Source organism: Malaclemys terrapin, chromosome 8, assembly GCF_027887155.1.
Source record: "Malaclemys terrapin pileata isolate rMalTer1 chromosome 8, rMalTer1.hap1, whole genome shotgun sequence".
Lineage (NCBI taxonomy): Eukaryota > Metazoa > Chordata > Testudines > Emydidae > Malaclemys > Malaclemys terrapin.
In genome coordinates, this window is record NC_071512.1 from 64,643,434 (window position 1) to 64,657,994 (window position 14,561).

At 46.1% G+C, this 14,561-nt stretch overlaps 1 long non-coding RNA gene across 1 annotated transcript in view; it reads left to right on the forward strand.

The window, feature by feature from the left end:
* The first annotated feature begins 433 nt into the window (after positions 1–433).
* Positions 434–14,561, forward strand: part of LOC128841519 (uncharacterized) — an 83,268-nt gene continuing 69,140 nt past the window's right edge. Inside the window, exon 1 of the long non-coding RNA XR_008445867.1 lies at positions 434–504. This is a non-coding gene — a long non-coding RNA (uncharacterized LOC128841519). The remainder of the gene's footprint in view (positions 505–14,561) is intronic.

Sequence of the window (14,561 nt, forward strand, 5' to 3'; positions counted from 1 at the left end):
CTGAGAGACCAAGCGGCTCAGGATACTTTAGAGTTTCTTTCCCCCAAAGATAGGGTTTTTTAACAGGCTTTGGTTGTTATAGAAATTTAATTACTTACATGCTCCATCCTGCCAGACACTGAGCACTCTGGCTTTGATCCAACAAAGTCATTAAGCATATGCTTAACTTTAAGCAGGTGATTTCTTCTCTCATCTACGCTGGGACTACTCATGTGCTTAGAGTAAAGTATGTGCTTAAGTGCTAGATCTGGGCCCAAGTAGTCAACACCATAAAGGTTTAAGGGCTCTAAGCAACTGTCTTTTGTGTGCCTGTTAATGGAAGCCTCAGGTTGGTTGGAAGCTTTGGGAAGAGTATCTGGATGGCATTATGATGATATTCCTCAAAGTCTAGCCCTTATGATCTCCATTCTGTTTTTTATTATCTGTTTGTTAGGTACCAAGAGTGAGTTCAGCGCTGTACAAGACACGGGGGAAAACAAGGGATCTGGCTGATGGCCTGAGAAGGTATACAATGTGACAGACCCAGAGGAGTTTCCATGTCACAGAATTTTCCTTTTTCTTCCAATTATTGTCTTGCTTATCTGGTGCTGGGCATAAGTTGTTGGGGTGTTTTGTTTTTGTTTTGTTTTTATTTTGTTTTAATTGAGATTGTACATTTGTGGGTTTTGCTAAAGAAATTTTGCATGTATTCAAATACACAGAGGTAGATGCATTTCTACCTTCTCATTTATTTAGAATAGAAACCCCTTAACTGTTGCCTATAGCACACACAGGCTGTCTGCATTTACAGAATGCTCTGAGAATACTGCAGATATTTACCCTCTTGGCACTATGCTGATCTGCCACTTGGTTTCAGCTCAGGCCGTCAGTTTGTGAATCAATGATAATTTTATCTATAATATTTTTAGCTGTCCAAAATGCCATTAGGCCAAATTCTGATTCCCTTATGCACAGTGGGTAGTACCTTACTTTGAGCTAAATCGTGGTTTAGCAATAAGCATGAGACAGTGCACTGTTGTACTGCTCCAGGAGCACCCTAAGAAGCAGATTGTGGCTCAGAGCCAGTCTACTTCCTGGCAGGGACAGTACCTTGCTGCAGCTCTATATATGGCACAGTAAACATTTCCTATTGCACTGGTTCAGCTGCCCCCTCCAACCCATATTCCCAGTACAGGGAGGTAGCAAATTTATACCTTTTCATTCCTCTGCATGGGGATGAAAGCCAGGTCACCATCTGATCATTTGCCAGTAGAACCCCCTGACATCAGTGAAACTGGTTGAAGAGTAATGTACTCCTCAACACTTGTAAAGGTAACCGAATTTGACTCATTGTCTGTAGGTATCAACCTGTCATTTAAAAGCATCACAGAATAATGCAACTCTCCATGTTCCTCCTCTGTGACAACCAGCTGAATGTAACTTTTGGCTGCAACATGACTTCTTGCAGTGGATATGGCTAGCCTACTAAGCCAAAAGCTTCGGATTTCCTCTTACAGCTATTTCATCCATGGGAAACCCAAACCTGGTTCAACAAGCAAGAATACACGAGTAATACAGAACAAATGAAATGTGACACAGCGATTTCTAACTATATTATACTGTACATTATAGCCATAGAGTGCCTTATAACTTGAAATGTAAGACTCTAATACAATACTACTGGGACATGGGGCCTTTAAATAGAGAATTTTAAATTGTTTAGAACATCGAATATGTCCTCAGATGCTTGAGTGGTTGCATATCTCCCTGCACCTTTTATCCTAGACTGTGCCTGCTCTTTGTGGAGGTATGTAAGGGGGAGAGGGAACAAGGGTACCTCTCATGCAAGAGTCATGCAAAACCTCAGCACCTGTACTTCTCTGAGCAGAGGCACCAATTCCATTTAGCACCCCAAGGGTGCATGCCATTTAAAGCTGTTGAGCAGTGTTTCCCAAACTTGGGACACTGCTTGTGTAGGGAAAGCCTACCTGTTTACCTGCCGCGTCCGCAGGTCCGGCCGATCGCGGCACCCACTGGCTGCAGTTCACTGCTCCAGGCCAATGGGAGCTGCTGGAAGTGGGGGCCAGTACGTTCCTTGGCCCACGCCGCTTCCAGCAGTTCTCATTGGCCTGGAGCAGCAAACTGCGGCCAATGGGAGCTGTGATCGGACGAGGCAGGTAAACAAACTGGCCCGGCCTGCCAGGGGCTTTCCCTACACAAGCTGCATCCCAAAGTGGGGAAACACTGCTGTTGAAGATAGGGAGGAGACAGTGCCATGATCCTGCCCCTGCTCTGCACAAGCCTGTAGAACTTAGGAGGAGCAGGCTTTGCCATACTAAAGGATGGAGCAGTATGCAACATTCCCTGTTTAGTATAGGGTGACCCAACACAGATTGCAATATTACACCCTGGAAGCTCGGGAATAAGGCACTGTACAGAGAAGCCCTGTGTCTTTAAGTTTCACTGTGGCCCAAACACAAACTCAAAGGCTCATTGAAACTGCACTTCATTGTTCATGTGCATAATAATTACCCTTCGGTGTGGATCAAACCTCCAGCACTTTCTGCAGAGTTTTGTATAAAATTGTGTATATATAGATAAGAGGAAGATAAAATATAATCTATTCTGCTCCCAATCCTAAATATGTTAATAATGTGGTTTTTGCATCAGCGTGAGAGATGTTGGTGCATAATTTGCAAGTAATATATAACAGATGGCACTGAGCTGTTGCATTGCTCAAGGCTGTAACATTGTATTTTTTTTTAATAAGGGTGTAGTGAGGAGAAAAGATCCCCATTCAGATATGAAATGTATCTCCATGTAAAGCTGAACTGCATAGACTTTAAGGCCAAAAAGGACCATCCTGATAATCTAGTCTGACCACCTGAACATTGCAGGCCACAAAAACCTTACCCCATCCACTCTTGTAATAGACCCCTAATCCCTGTCTGAGTTACTGAAGTCCTCAAATCATGATCGAAAGACTTCACATTACAGAGAATCCACCATTTACTCTAGTGTAAACCAGTAAGTGATCCATACAGAGGAATGTGGAAAAAACTGGCTGCTTGAATGCAAGTAATATACAAAATAAAAGATGAGAACAATAAATATGAATGATTCATTAATATAATTTGGGGGGGGAAGAGAAGCAGGCTGAAAAAAGTTATAAGTGGGAGCACTATTTTTCTTTTTGCAATGTTTTTGCTTGTTAAAAGCTATGAAAAATAAATGGAAACCTATTTTTTTAAAGCATTATTACTGCTTTTATAATTTTACTTGTAAACACTTAATAAATGAATGGGCTCAAAAACATAAAAACATACATAAAATGGGCCACAACAATATTCGGAGTCCATCTACATTAGAAATAGATGTGCCAGACTGAACTCTTATAGGCATGGATACTAAAAGCATAGAAAAAAGGTGACCTTTTATTGGTAAATAGTATTCAGAATTCCTGGGAGAAACCAAATGTCCAAATCAAGTGATAACTTTCTCAGACAACAAAATGTTGAAGAGTTAGACAGTTCAACATTCCTGATCCAAGATAAGAGTGGAGTAATATGAAAGACCCTAGGAGAAAATCGAAAACTTCTTTGCAATATATGTTCAGACCAATTACTTTCTATATAGAGTTGAGAATGGCAGAAATGCTAGACTCTCTGGGCAAGCATCCAGCCAACTATACCAACCTCTAGAATGAGAGCTCAGCCCGTTAGGGGAAAGCGCTGGATGTAGTATATCATGACTTTAATAAGGCTTTTGGGACTATCTCTCATGACCTTCTCATAAACAAAGTAGGGAAATACAACCTAGATGGAACTACTATAAGGTGGGTGCATAACTGATTGGAAAGTTGTTCCCAGAGAGTAGTTATCAGTGGTTCACAGTCATGCTGGAAGGGCATAACAAGGGGGATCCCACAGGGATCAGTTCTGGGTCCGGTTCTGTTCAATATCTTCATCAGTGATTAAGATAATGGCATAGAGAGTATACTTATAAAGTTTGCAGATTATACCAAGTTGGGAGGGGTTGCAAGTGCTTTGGAGGATAGGATTAAAATTCAAAATGATCTGGATAAACTGGAGAAATGGTCTGAAGTAAATAGGATGAAATTCAATAAGGACAAATGCAAAGTACTCCACTTATGAAGGAACAATCAGTTGCACACATACAAAATGGGAAATGACTGCCTAGGTAGGAGTACTGCAGAAAGGGATCTGGGAATTATAGTGGATCACAAGCTAAATATGAGTCAACAGTGTAATGCTGTTGCAAAAAAAGCAAACATCATTCTGGGATGTATTAGCAGGAGTATTGTAAGCAAGACATAAGAAGTAATTCTTCTGCTCTACTCTGTGCTGATTAGGCCTCAACTGGAGTATTGTGTCCAGTTCTGGGCGCCACATTTCAGGAAAAATGTGGACAAATTGGAGAAAGTCCAGAGAAGAGCAACAAAAATGATTAAAGATCTAGAAAACATGACCTACGAGAGAAGATTGGGAAAAAAAATTGGTTTGTTTAGTCTGGAGAAGAGAAGACTGAGGGGGGACACGATAACAGTTTCAAGTACATAACCGGGGTCACTGGGAGCTGCAAGCTGCTGTACCTGCAGACGCTCAGGGAAACAAAGCATCTCATGGCTTGCCAGGGGCTTTCCCTGAACAAGCTGCGAACCAAGTTTGGGAACCCCTGGTCTAGATAATACTTAGTCCTGCCTTGAGTGCAGGGGACTGGACTAGATGACCTCTTGAGGTCCCTTCCAGTTCTGTGATTCTATGATTGTCCTTTCTCACATCAAAAGCAAAACATAAATATGTTCTTCCTCAAAAGGAAATAATCAAATCCAGTCACTGTTTTCCCCCACACAATGTAATGGCATAACCTTATAGACTTGAGGGTACATTGTGGTTTCCTGACAACAATAGGTGATTGGTGGAATGGCAGCAATCAGTTGTGTGTTGTACCCTTAACTCTGCATCATGCCCCATAAAAACTGTAATCCAGATGCCAAAGAACCAAATCTCCCTAGTATTAGCTCCTGTGGCCTGACTATAGTTTCAGGTGGAACATCCCATTTAAAAAAAAAGTGTAGAGCAGTGTGGTCTAACAGCTAGGACAGTGAAATGGGAGACACGAGACACAGGTTTTATTCCATGCTCTGCCACTGATCTGCTGAGGCGTGTAACTTCACATCTCTGTGTCTCTGTTTCCCCTCCCACTATTTGTCTGTCTAGTCTATTCCGGTCATAAGATGTTCAAGATAAGGACAACGTCTTACTATGTGTTTGTGCAGTGCCTATCATAATAGTGCCCCAAAGAAGGTATATTGTTCAAGGGAGAATAACTGACACATGACATCCCAGAGGTGGCTGTATTTCAGTAGTAGGTAAAGATTTCAATCCACTTCAGGGTTAGAGCTGATCATGGGAAATCCCAACTTTTTAAAAGTTGTTTTTGTTTCAAATTGGAACAAAAATATAAAAATTAAAAAAAAGAGAATGAAAATTTTGATTCAGAAACATGTTATGATAAAACAAAATGTTATTATAAAAGGAATTATATATTAATAAGACACATAGCATATAATATACAAATTGAAACAAATGAAACAAAGTCAAAACTATCTTTTGACACATTGCTGTCAAAAATTGACACACTTCCTGTTCAGATGATTTTTTTTTTTTACCCTGCTGTATTCAGGATGACAGTCCTACTGTACCTAAAGCTTGGTAGATTTTAGAACTGGGTATATGCTTTTTGTCAGATAATGTATTAGATAAACAATTCTGGTTTTTATCAAATAATTTGTGTGAATCATTCAACCATTTGCAGAGTTGGCTGAATAGTACATGTAACACACATCAAAATAACAAGACATATTGAGTCCTGAAATAAAAGGCAAAAAGCTGATTCATTCTAATTCAAAGAATTTATATGGACAAATTAATAGCAGAATACAAAAACAGTAAATCTGTGATCCTCACTCTGTCAATGACACAAGTGAGACTAAGCTCAATGCAGGTTTTCAAGGTCACTATCTTGTGTAAATCATTAAATATTCATTGGGCCAGCTGTCCATTCTAACCATTCTAAACATCATTGTTCTTTGAAAATATTGTGGTGTTCGGTTATCTTGAGGGTGGTTATTTTGGCTTTGATTTTTTTATAGTCAAACACCACAGCATTGCAAAACAAGGTTTGACAGTGATCCTGCTGAAGATAGCTTTCATCAAAATGCAGTCTGCCTATTGTCAAGCTCAGAGAGGGAAAAGCTGTCACTGATTAAAATCCTGTAATGTATAGTGTTTTCTCACTATCACAGGAGAGATTGAAAACAGTCTTCTGGAACAGATCTGCTTTCGTTAACCTCTCCTGTTTCCTTTTGGAATAACAAGGATCTTATAAAGGTGCTTTGCTGCTACTCCTAATGGAATATCATAGATAAAGGCATCCCCAATCACTGGATGTTTTCTAATAGGAGCCAAAGTGCCAAAGGAGACAGTTATCAATGCAGTAATTATGGAAAGGAAGGAAGGGGGAAAAAAAGGTTTTGCCTAAAGGAAAAAAAAGTAGAAGGCAAAGTTGTAGTGAGTACTTTTTTCCATAATGTAGGCCTTTATGAGATACAACCATGCTGGAGAGGATATGGAATAGCAGTATACCAGTGCCTCTCAAGTTATTCATCCCATAAAGCACATAGATAGGGAAAATGGCTGTAGGGATGTCTGGAGATGGAGAGAGTATATTGAGATGTGGCTCCCACAACACTTTTTTGGAGGGACAGCCACCATGCACCTTTAATCTCTTTCCCACACATCAGCCACATTCTTCCACCAGGTACAGAATTGGGGAGAATGTAGAGGTCCTCACCTCACCCCCTTTGGAGTTCCTGGGCTAAATTGTCCCCTACATTCAGTCATCTTCCCATGGGTTCAGTTACCCAAAATTGCCCTATAGCAGGCAAAGCCAGCCACTGCAGGATCCACTCCTTGGCAAGGGGATTCAGGTTTGGGGCCGAGTCATCATGACACAATGGCTCCTACAGTAACTTCACCTCTCCTGCAGCCAGGGTAGAGACTGGGGGGAAGGGGTGTAGCTGAGACACCTGCATCATGGCAATCCCCGGCTGCTGGGGGACCAGCATGGCACAAAAGGGCCAGAGTATAAGGGGAGTCCAAAGGTGGGTAAAGCTCCCTTGGAACATCAAGTTCCGGAGCTGCATGAGCGCATCTCAGCCAAAGGCAAATATCGGAACATCTAACTCCATTATTAAGCAAAACCAGTAAAAAGCAGCTATGAAATTAGTATATTTTGGGGTTAAGGGTGTCTAAACCCCACACTGGTAGACAAGGCATTAACAGGACCCTGAGAGCTCAATTAGCCCACTTGTTGCACCTGGAGGGGTATCAGCGTCAATTCTTTATCACAACCAGCTGGGGGAAGAGCTAGGTTTGTTTCATAAAAGGAATGAAAATCCAGGTAGGAGGAGATTCAGGAGGAAGAGAGTGATTTAGGAGAAAAAGCATTTAGTACTTTTCTTCTAGGTGAAAAGAGCTACAGGAGGAGGGGTAGACCTGTGGTCAGCCCAGAAACAGTGGGATGGCTCCAAGGAGGTAATGTGGGTTATTGCTGTGAAAGCAGAACTGCAACCTCAAGTCTTGGATGGGTGGCTGTGGCTTAAGCAGTGTTTTGTATCCTTGGAGGTTTTTGAGCCTTGCTCAAGGTTGTTGGGAGTAAGTGCTAGGGAACTTACTACTCTAAAAGTAAAACTGGATTGAAGAGGAGCCTAGGAGGGGTGGAAGATATTGCATTGATAGCCAGTATTGTGTTTTGGCACTATTTATTTGGGCCAGTGATAAGCCAGAAGGGTGAGACTATATATGATCTGTCTGGAGGGTCAAGTCACTAGAAGAACTTGATCACCACAAGGCCTGAATGTCTATCAGAAGGAGGTGACTGAAGGAGAAAGTCTTGCAATGAACTGATCAGTTGTGTGGGGCTCACTGACTGAGTCACTCATCTACAATTTTATTCTATGTTGCTCATATTCTTCTTTTTCTCTTCAACTAAAATTCTGCGGGCCATTGCTGCATAGCATACACTAGCGATATGCAGTATTTTGGAAAAGGTAAAACAAAAGCAAATTTCCCCCCATGTACAATTACCAGTACACTTTTTTTTTTTTTTTGCAAGCATTTGAATATTTTTCAACAGAAATACCATAAAGACTTCTATGCTATAGAACAGGTACAACACATGGAGGCTGGGATTTTCCAAAGGGAATTAAGGTTTCAACTTTCATTGAAATTCATTGTGAGTTAGACACCTAACTCTGTCTCCCCTGAATATTGTAGCTGGATTGACCAAATGAACCATAATAAATTTAGAGACACCATTATGGTCAATTGTTCCAATAAGCCACATCTTAAGATGTCCCTGAGTTCTCATTACAGCTGGTATGTTCTGAGCAAAAAATCTATTTTTTTTAAACAAAGCCCCCAAACAAAGGTGCAGATTTACATGATATATTGTAATAGATCCAGAACAGGCCTTATAATCAATTGACTACATTTTTAAAGCCCCTAAATAATACAGTACTAGCCTCTTTAATTGACCATAATACAGATGGTGCCCAACTACTATGCATTTACAGCCTGAAACAAAGCCTACTGATATAAATAAAAAGGCTCCTATTGACTTCAGTGGGCTTTGGATCAGGCCACACAAGCACTCAAAGTTATCCGAATATTCTGAAATTCCATATGACACTAACTGCTTCCATTTTATCTCCTTCGGTGTCTCCAGAAAATAAAGAATGCGTATAAGAATCCTAGATTATAACCACTTTGGAGGGCCTACTTATGATCTCGCTTTAAGCAATGTAACTTCATTGATTTCAATAGCCTCATTCCTGACTTACACTGCTGTGAGGAAGAGCAGAATCAGGTTCTAAGGGTTTAGATAGGGAAACAGAGAGAGAGCCATATCTGTTGCAAATCAATTAGCAAAATTCAGCAATGTGTAATTATGTATATGTAGGCCCAGGCTGAATAAAAAGCAGAAGTTATTATATAAATATCTAAATACAAGATATTTTAATAAAATTAAAAGGTAGAAGACTCCAAACTGATTAGAGGAAATATAGTGGTGTGTGTTTGTGGGTGTGTGTTTTTTTTTTTTTTTTTTTAAACGCAACAGGCAATTTGACAGTGGCACTCACTGCAAAAGATGTCACAGAGACCAAAAGTTTAGCAATAGTCAAAAAGGGATTGAACATTTATATGGATAGTAAGAATATTTAACATTATAACACCTGCTGACCTGACAAGCCAAGGGCTATAAAGGCTGGGAAGGAGCCAGAAGGCAGGGGGCAGCAAGGGAGAAGTGAGTCAGGAAGGGAGCTGGAGGTCTCCTAGCTGAATACTAACTCTGCCTGTAAAGCTTGTATATATGGACACTGGTGGTGGGACAACCTTAAGTAAATAAAGACACAGGTGTTGCACAGCCCTGAAGCCTCTCTGAGCATTATTGGAGAGAGCAGGTGGGCCCCAGAAAGAGGGGTGGGTCATGAACCCTGTTACAAACCCTGAAGGCAGAAGTAAATATAAGCATACATCCAATCCTGAGGTGCTCCCTAGAACAAAGAGTAACAACCTGAGGAACTGTAAAGTAGTTTTGTTTGCCTTACTGTGTACTTGACATTGATAGGAGATAAACCATAATTTACTTGTTGCCTAAGGCAAATTCAACCAAGTTTCTCATCAACTAAAAAATCAGTACAGTATTGTTGTTGAACATGCACTTTAAATATAAAATATTTTATAGCTTTCAGATGTGTTATGGCACCAGTTATGCATAGATTCACCTTGAGTACTTTGAAATTGGTACAGAGTTGTGAATAGCTGTTCTAATGGGTGAAAGAATTTTAACCATGAAAATGTATCCCCCGTATTGCGGAGGCTATACTTATTTAACATTTATCTCTATAATAGACCATGGGTTCTGGGCTGCACCTTCAAGATTATTATATGAAGGTGAGAGAGGAATCTTTTCATATTACCTTATGCATGCAGCTTTGTTGGTTGTCTCTCTCCTTCAGAGATATGATAAACACTGTGTAAAGAGATGCTGGCTAGACGCATGTGGGAGGAACTTTTTTAAAAAGGGCAAAACTTGAAAGCACTGAATAAGATGGGGACAAGTTACAGCTGAAACAGATTCTGGGGGCTACTGAAGGAAGTTTAGAAAGTTCCAGCAACACCGTTCAGGCTGTTTGTTAGGCTCCACATAAATTTCTGTCACTGAAGAGCAGAGGTCTCTACACTTGTGGCCACACTGAAGTATGCACTGGGTGTGTTGGGGGTAATGGAATGTAATCAGGGGCTGAGGGCTTAAATGCAATCTCATTACTGCAAGCGATGCATTTGTGGGGTTTCAGTTTCTCCTGCTGCTTATTGTAAGGACAAATATTGTTTTAGTAGTGTGGGAGTGACTATGCTAGTGAGATGATGTAAACTTTGAAAGGGAATCTTGAACAGATTTTCACACATACACAGTGTATATAGACTGTCTATGTAGGGTTCAACTCCCCCTTTCTGTAGTTTAATTCTGTCTTAATGTTATTAGGTAACACTGTCTAGTTGGCTGGGTCCTTATCTCAGGACTGCTCAGTCCTGCCTCTAGGTCCTCTCTGTGTCAGATCCAAGATACCCTTCTTGGGACAGCCCAACTCTGAAACCAGCGTCTTTCCTTTTTATTCAGATATCCCTTGTGACAGACCCAGACCAGTGGAGTACAGGAGTCTGGTAGAGGGCAAATATACTGGTCACTGGATGAGTAGTTTTCTGTTTCCTGAGTGACCAGACCTATTGGGATCCAGGAAGTGGGCGGGCAAAGCCCGCCCACTGCTAAAGGATCCCCCCCCAGCCTAAGGGGGGGTCCACAGGACCTGGAGACCAAAAAATTACGGGGGACAACTAAAAAAAGAACAGGGACAGGAGTGAGGTCAAAGGGTCAAACAAAGCGAACAAGATGGGGACACCAAGCAGAAAACCCCGGACAGCGCCCACTGCTCCTCGAAGGCGTCAAGGGAGCCAGTGGACGCCGCCCAGAGGAACTCTGCCTGGATACGTGAAAGAACGGAGGACTTGAAATACGCCCCACAGTCACAGGAAACTCCATCGGCCAACCTCCTCACTCTGGTTTTATAGATGGCCAGTTTCGCTAAGGCCAGAAGGAGGTTGACCAGGAGGTCCCGCGACTTTGTGGGGCAACGGATAGGTAGTGCATAAATAAAAAGGTGAGGAGAAAAGTGCAACCAAAATCTTAACAAAATATCTGTGAGGAGCCGGAATAGGGGCTGCAGCCTGGCACACACCAGGTAAACATGCTCCAGGGTCTCCCTCACGCCGCAAAAGGGGCAGGTGTCTGGGATAGGGGTAAACCGCGCCAAGTACACGCCCGTGCTCACGGCTCCGTGAAGGAGCCACCAACTGATGTCCCCGGTGGGCTTCGGGATCAGAGCAGAATAAAGGCTGGCCCACCGGGGCTCCTCACCCTCCAGAGGTGGTAGGAGGTCCTGCCACTTCGTATCGGGGTGGGATGCGAGGGTGAGGACATGAAGAACATGGAGCACGAGCGTGTATAGATGTTTCCTTGGCGCGGTCCGGAACAGAACTGGCTGCAGATGGTGCAGCCGGCTCATGGCGAATGGAGGGGGAGGGGGCTGGTTGGGTCCACAGGGCAGGGGCCCGATGAAAAAGTCTGGCGGGCTCGGAGTGGAAGGTGGGCGGGGCGTGCCCTCTCGCAGGACCCGGTCGAGATAGTCCCGAGCAGCGGGCGGCAAAGCGGCCCTGACTTCCTGAAGTACGCGCCGGGGAGTACGAGGTCTGGAGAGCCCCATGCGCTGAGCGAGCGTCAGGGGATCCAGCCAGTCTCCCCGGTAGTAGTCCAGGAGGTCTCTGACTTTGGTGACTTCTGCTAGGACCAATCTCTAGCGCACCATGGGGGACTCTGCCACCTGCACACGAAGCTGGGGGTTGTATAGCAGGGGCTCCACGAGGAGATCTGCCCCCACGGTGGCCGCCACGGACCGGGTCACTGAAAACAGTTTCCAGGTCCGGAGGAGGTCCTGGTAGAAGACCGGCAGCTCGGAGAGGCCTCGCGGAAGACCTCTCGGATGGAGACAAAGGAGCTGCCAGTCATATCGGAGCCCTCGGAAGCAGCGCAGGAAGGCGTGCGCCAATATGCTCCATGCCGGACTACCTGCACCATAAAGGAGCCTCTGCAGGGCCTGGAGGCGGAAGACATGGACCTGAGCGTGCAGACACTTCAGGCCCTGCCCTCCCTCCTCCAGGGGGGAGAACCCCCGCAGAGACCCAGTGCAGTCCTAACCAAAAGAACTCCAGAATCAACGTCCGGAGGGTGGTCAGGAAGCCTGGGGACGGGACCAGGGTGTTGAGCCGGTACCAGAGCATGGACAGGACTAGTTGATTGAGCACCAGTGCTCTCCCTCAAAGGGAGAGACACCGGAGCAGTCCTGTCCATTTCCGGAGCCGCTCCGACACTCTGCCCTCCAAACCTAGCCAGTTCTCCGGTGGAGACAGATGCGTGGCAGAAAGGTAAACGCCAAGATAGAGCAGCGGACCCGCGCTCCACCGGATGGCCTGAAGCGCGGGTGGGAGGGAGCTCGCCTGTCACCCGTCCCCTACCACCAGGCCAGAGCTCTTGACCCAGTTAACCCGGGCGAAGGAGGCCACCGAATAGATGGTCTGGCAGGCCTCCACCCGCACCAAGTCGCCCGAGTCCTGGACCACGAGGAGCACGTTGTCGGCGTACGCCGACAGGACCAGCCGCAGCTCCGGCTCCCGCAGCACCAACCCCGCCAACCTCCTACAGAGGAGACAGAGGAAGGGCTCGATCACCAGACCATACAGCTGGCCCGAGAGGGGGCACCCTTGACGTACTCCTCGCCCGAAGCTGACCGGTTTGGTCAGGGTCCAGTTGAGCCTGACCAAACACTCTGCGGAGGCGTACAGCACCTGGAGAAAACCCACAAACTGGGGCCCGAAGCCAAACGCTTGCAGAGTGCCCAGGAGATACCCGTGGTCCACCCTGTCGAACGCCTTCTCCTGATCCAGGGACAGGAGGGCGAACGACAGACCATCCCTACACCCGAGTTCCAAGAGGTCCCGGACCAGATACAAGTTGTCGAAGATGGTGCAGCCCGGGACGGTGTAGGTCTGGTCTGGGTGGATCACGTCCACCAACACGGACCCTAGCTGCAGCGAGATGGCCTTCGCTATGATTTTATAGTCCGTGCTGAGGAGTGAGATGGGACGCCAATTCCGTAAATCGCGGAGGTCCCCCTTCTTCGGCAATAAGGTCAGCATGGCTCGCCTGCACGAAAGAGGGAGGACCCCGCCCTGCAAGGACTCGGCCCAGACAGTGACAAGGTCCGGGCCGAGGACGTCCCAAAACACGCGGTAGAATTCCACAGTCAGCCCGTCCATGCCCGGAGATTTATTGGTGGGCATGTGGCGGAGGGCTTCCGAGAACTCGGCTAGAGTGAGAGGCAGCTCCAGCCGGTCTCGGTCGCCCACGCTGACCGTCGGGAGTTCATCCCAGAGCATTCTGCAAGCGTTAGGATCGGTCGGATCTGGGGAGAAAAGGCCTGCGTAGAAGGCCCTGGCCCTCCCGCACATTTCCGCCGGATCCGTGAGGGGGGTGCCGTCCTCTGCTAGAAGGCAGGTGACGTGCTTTTTAGCCCCCCTCTTTTTCTCCAAGGCGTAGAAGAAGCGGGAACCGCGATCCATCTCCCGAAGGAGGCGGATGCGGGATCGAACAAAGGCACCTCGGGCCCGATGGTCCTCGAGGGTCCGCAGCTCTTCCCGCTTCTCCCGGCACGCTCCGCAGAGGGATGGATCACCGGGGCTGGTGGCCAGACGCCTCTCCAGCTCTAAGACTTCCCGTTCCAACTGCCCTATCGCCGCATCCCTCCGTCGGCTGGCGCCCCGGGTGTAGTCACGGCAGAAGAGCTGGGCGCGCACCTTCCCCAGGTCCCACCACCGTTGCGCCGAGGGAAAGGCACGCCGCTGCCCTCACCAGGCCAGCCAGAACTCCCGGAAGGACGCCACGAAGCCCACATCCTCCAACAAGCTATTATTAAAGTGCCAATAGGCCGGCCCCGGCCTCTCCGCGCAGAGAGAGGCTGTCACGGTGGCTAGATGGTGATCTGAAAAAGGGGCCGGCCGGACGCTGGAGGAGTGGGCCCGGGAAAGATGGAAGCGTGACATATAGATGCGGTCCAACCGGGAGTGGTACGACCGATGGACCTCCACCCGGACAACAGTGAATGTCAAAACGTCATCCGGGTGGTGGTCACGCCAGACGTCCACCAGGGAGTGATGTTCAACGATCTCCCGGAGGACGTCCACGGCGGCCTAGTGCTGCTCGGTCCCCGAGCGGTCCCGTTCCTCAAGGGTGGCGTTAAAGTCCCCGCCCAGGACCAGGCTATCGCGAGGATCCAAGGTGCCGAGGAAGGCGGACGCCTGCTGATAAAAACACAACCTCTCCGG